Here is a 5,623-nt window from a genome sequence, read left to right on the forward strand (position 1 = left end):
CTGAGCAAATGAGAACTTTAAGAGAACCAAAACTGCACTTCAGCCTTTTAGGAAATACACTGATTGTCCATCGTCCCCTGACACACACAAGGAGGTAGAGCCCCCCTGTAGGGAGCAGCTGATTAGCTTAGCACAATGAATGGTGGTGTGTGGATCACCGGTAGTTCTGGTTACACATAAACAGCTCTGGTGAAACCTTTAGTGATATTGTGTCACATGGCTGTGACCAAGAACGTACAAGCTGTAAGAACTTTGACGTAATAACAACAAAAAAGGCAAAAAACTGATTTATTATCAACTCCAGCTGTGCTCTGGATTGGGACTCACACCACATTTTCTGGCTGAGCCTGGCGAGAGTCCATTGGCCTCCCTCCCAGGACTCCCAGCCAATCACAAATCTGATTTCTGTGGCCTGTACAGAAGCAAGGTCACTCCACGAAAACCTCTGGATTGATGGCATCATTGTAGGTCAACATCTGGCTGCCTGAGAGGCCTCAGCAGTTGGGACAAAACTCCCTTCCTCACCTGTCCTTGGAGCCAGATCCAGGCACAGAGGACAGATATCGAGGCACACAGCCTGGAAATGTCTTTGGATTTCTTGATTTGTTTGCAGAGATCCAGAAGCCCCTGAACAGAACAGCTGATCCTCTTGTGTGGTGAAGATTTCATGGCAGCTGTTAGAGAGCATCTGTTTGAGCATCTTAGGAATAGGAACAGATATCCTGTCATTGTGGAAATTATCTTTCAAAATGCTGAACAATATATTTGCCAACATTTCCAGACCAGTGTTCGTGTCTTGGATCCCTCTGGATCCCAGACTGTGGACATTTTAATCCCTCCCACAGGGGCAGTGAGTCCCTCCAAGGTGTGGTACTGATACTGGGCCAGTACTAGCAACTGGGTGATGTACTGGAAAGCTTGGGATGAGGCCTTCCAGTCCATATGGTTTTGGTCTCCACAGGAAATATGTTCAGCAGCTCCTCTCAGTGGGGGAGGTGAGGTAGTTCAGGCTCAGAGCTGTGGAGCAGCAGCAGGAAGATGTTTCCAGCGGTCAGTTCTCTCAGCTGCCTGCTGGGCCTTCACCTCCGGTAAACCACCGCCACATCCATCAGACTACACCTCTCTGGTTACTGGTTCTACACATCAATCCAGCATTATATGTCGTGATTAGCACTTTGTGCTCATAATCAGGGTGTAGGTTGATGGATGAAAAGCGCTCTTCCCCCAAAAGTTGTTTTGTTCCTTTCATATCAGAAAAAAAACTGCCTAAAGCAGCTGTTCAGGTCTCATCCTGACATGAGACATGGCAGCTACGGATTGAGTCGGCCCACAGTCGCTCTCTGCCGCTGACATCAGCTGACATGATGCCATCAGTCACTGCTCCACGTCAGATGCTCTTCAGCTGTGGATGAAGGCAGACAGGTGGAGACTGTTCTCCTCCACAGGCCCCACACAAAAAAGACCTCCATTTCTTGCCAGCACATTAAAGATTTGCAAACATGAATTTAAAAATATGACCCAAACAGGAGCAGAGTGGGGGCGGGGCAACATGCGCTTAATTCCATCATGACGACTGTGTGTCAGCAAGGAACATATTTAGGCAAGGCAAGGCAAGGCAATTTTATTTGTAGAGCCCGTTTTCCCCACCAGTTTGTCTCCAGGCTTCATGGCATCATAACAACATCCTCTGCCCTCAGAGCCTCACATCGACTGAGGAGAAACTCCAAAGAAAACCTTTAACAGGGAAAAATGGGAGAAACCTCAGAGTGAGGAGGGGAGGAGGATCCCTCACCAGGAGGGACAGACGGACAGGAGATGTTGGTACAGAGAAGAAAACAGTTTATAACACAGAATGGAGGAAACATGGAAATGTTAATAACAGTTGAAGAAGGAAGCTTCTGGAAGGGGAGGCAGGGAGAGCAAGCCAGCTTGATGGGGGACTGGATGGTAGACTGCTTCATGGAAGGGGAGGCAGGGAGAGCAAGCCAGCTTGATGGGGGACTGGATGGTGGACTGGTTCATGGGAGGGGAGGCAGGGAGAGCAAGCCAGCTTGATGGGGGACTGGATGGTAGACTGGTTCATGGAAGGGGAGGCAGGGAGAGCAAGCCAGCTTGATGGGGGACTGGATGGTAGACTGGTTCATGGGAGGGGAGCGCAGGCCGGTGTAACAGTAGGGAATAAGGGGGGGGGGGGCGATGCAGGCGGCGGTTGGGGCTCTGGTGGATCTGTGGAAACACAGAGAGACTGCGAGACACCAAGGCCAAACTACAAAGTGCAACAAGTAATGGTAATGACAGTTCCAAAAATGTGCAGGGAGGAGAGGAGGAGAGAGGGGGAGAGGAGAGGAGAGGAGAGGAGGGGAGGGCTCCATGTAACCTGATGTGTCCCCCAGCAGTCTCAGCCTGTAGCAGCATAGCTATCAATGGTTCAGAGCTACCTGAACCAGTCCTGACTGAAGGCTCTGTCATAGAGGAAGGTCTTAAGCCTGGACTTAAACATAGTTAAAGTGTCTGCCTCTCTGACCCATGGAGAGATGCTGGTTCCACAGTAGAGGAACCGGTACCTGAAGGCTCTACCTCCCAGTCTGTTTTTATTGATACTGGGAATCACTAAAAGACCTGCATTCTGGGAGCGGAGTGCTCTGGTGGGACAGCAGGGACTAATGAGCTCTTTCAGAGAGGATGGAGCTTCATCATTGAGAGCCTGATGAGTCAGCAGAAGGACTTTGAAGTGGATTCTAGATCCTACAGGAAGCCAGTGGAGAGAAGCTAAAGTGGAGAGATGTGTTCTCTCTTCTTAACTCCTGTCAAAACCCTCGCTGCAGCGTTCTGGACCAGCTGGAGACTCTTTAGGGAGTATTTAGGACATCCTGACAGGAGAGAGTTGCAGTAGTCCAGCCGAGAAGTGATAAATGCATGCACCAGTTTTTCAGCATCACTCTGGGAAAGGATGTTCCTAATCTTAGTGATACTGCAGGTGGAAGAAGGCGGTCCTGGTCACATGCTTTATGTGGGAGCTGAAGGAAAGGTCCTGGTCAAAAATGACCCCAAGGTTCCTTGCAGTTGTACTCGAAGTTAGGGTGATGCCATCTAGAGTAGAGATCCGATTCAAGAGTGTGTCCCTGAGGTGTTTAGGTCCAAAAATGATTACCTCAGTTTTATCTGAATTGAGCATTAAGAAGTTAGAGGACATCCAGGATTTCATGTCTTTTAGGCAGTCTAGCAGATTAGTAAACTGGCTTGTGTCGTCTGGCTCCATCGACAAGTAAAGTTGTGTGTCGTCCTCATCACAGTGGAAGTTGATCGAGTGCTTCTGGATTATGTCACCTAATGGGAGCATGTAAAGAGTGAGTTGTAGAAAGTGATATTGGAGGACACACATTATTATGGAACCCGAGCATCGATATTCATAAATACAACATCGAGACTCATAAATGAGTTTGAATGCTGTTACTTAGAAACGAGCTCGACACCGGCAAGTACATGTAAACACCCTCAGAGGCAGCGCTCCACATACCTACTCATATATGGTAACTGTCAGTCAAATGACAAACAGACAATAAACACATCGTCGACAAAGTAACCAAACTATTTCATTTGGAGTCATCGCCATGGAAACAAGAGGTCTTAAGGTGTTATAACAATGAATGTAACTTGGTTTTCTGGACTCTTCCTAGCTGCTTTTAGTGAAATCTAAACGTTAGCCCTCATTTCACATCACTTGATCCTTATTTACTGGAAGTTGAAGAAGTTCTAAAGATATCATGGCGGACTGGAGGAACACGCTCTGCCACGCCTGCAGTACGATACTCACCATGTGTCAATGCGTGACATCAGAGTTTCTCTCTGCATGTTGTAACCTCCGCCATCGCTGCCATCACATACAAACCTAAAAGTAGCGCTATTGTGCAGACTGAATTAAATCACAAATGCCTTTCTAGTGTTTCTACAATAATTCACCTCCCAGAATGCATGTTGGGAGACTCAGAGGGATTTGAAACACTTGGATGGAATGACGGGTCCAGACATTGAGGCGATGAGACAGTTCAGACTGACATGACACTTCAAGATGACGTCATTTTTAGTTTGAGTTACAAGCTGAACCTGAGTCTTATTCAACAATATGGCTGCTCGTAGCTTTGGCCTTTAAAGGAGCAGCAGGTCACTGCTCCGCCAGCCTTCCATGCCCAGATGACTCCGCCTGCATGGAATCTCAGGAAGGTCACGAACAGCCTTGAACTCCTTTTGGGTTAATAACGTATGTGTTTTAATTAAAATGACAGCTATTTCTGATGAAGCCCAATAAATGTGAAAGTCTGCTCTACTTCTGATGGGGTTTGTTGACATTCAGTGAAAAAACAAAAGTAGGATATAAATGGAACGCAATAACGGCGCTGATTTGACCTGAGGGAGGAAACCTTGGCGACTCATGAGGGAACGCAGGTTTGCTGCAGAAACTTTTACCTCTCAGTAGAAGGCAGCACACGCTCGACAAATGCAATTAGTTACAAGCTTAATCAGATATGAATGAGTCCCCAAATTAAACTGAGTATTGGCTTAAAAAATACATGTTCATCTGTGTGAACAAACTCAAAAGTTCATAACTATTTTTCCTAGGGCTTCAGAAGTGGCCCTGTCTGTCACGCCCGAACACACCACAGTTGATACCACGGGAGCAAGGATGAGGAGTGGTTACATTCATTACTTGAGCAGGTGAGAGCACAAAGTCATCACCTCAATAACTCTTGGAGCATTTTCCTGATGATTTCAGCAGTCGGACTAATTGCTCATATTCCTGACCACTGACCTGAAAACTAGAAGCTCTGCAGGATTTTTGAATTGGACGAGCGTTAAAGCAGCTGTCAGACGTGCGGAGGCAAACATCCACGCTGACCTCGAAGAGGCGACGAAATTGTTTTGTGTTCCATCCACAATGAAGAGCCAGAGAAAATTATGAAATACTCTTGAGACTCACCGTGATTAATTCTCCCTGGTGCAAATGTCTGAGCAGCTCATCGCCACATAGACACGTATGAGCTGTAAAGGTGTTTGGTGGTAAAGCAACACAAACGTCTCATCATGACACATGTTAAATATGCGTAGTGAAACAAGAACACAGTTAAAGTAGAAATACCCAGATAGTACTATGTTAAAGTTCTGCTTTCATATTAAAAGGAATATTTGATATTGATGATACTTAATTGTTAAAATTAAAAGTTCACCCGAGGGTTGCGTATTCCAGTGCTTAGGGGCTTTCAATCCTCAAACAGTCCATTAACCTCGGAAGGTCAAAGGTTCTGATCGTGTCTTCTTGAAGTTGATGGTTTCACATATAAAAGGACGTAACCTTCATGAGGTTGTGTCCTGTTTTCAGTGTGAATTCTTTCTCTTCAGAGTAACGAGCTGGGATGCTTCAGATGAACGGAGTGGAGTAAAAGTGTCCAAAAATGCCCAAGTCAAGTACAGATACCTCAGCAATGTAGTGAATTACAGAAAGAAAATGGTCTCCATCAATGTATAAATACTGCAATTCCACATTTCTGACCAGATTTTACAGATATGGATGGTTTTGTGGTTCACCTGTGCAGGTTGAACCTATAAGAAGGAGACGGCCAATAAAAGA

Source organism: Aulostomus chinensis, chromosome 6, assembly GCF_037954235.1.
Source record: "Aulostomus chinensis isolate RoL2024-O1b breed Wild chromosome 6, RoL_Achi_v1.0, whole genome shotgun sequence".
In the NCBI taxonomy this organism is placed as follows: domain Eukaryota; kingdom Metazoa; phylum Chordata; class Actinopteri; order Syngnathiformes; family Aulostomidae; genus Aulostomus; species Aulostomus chinensis.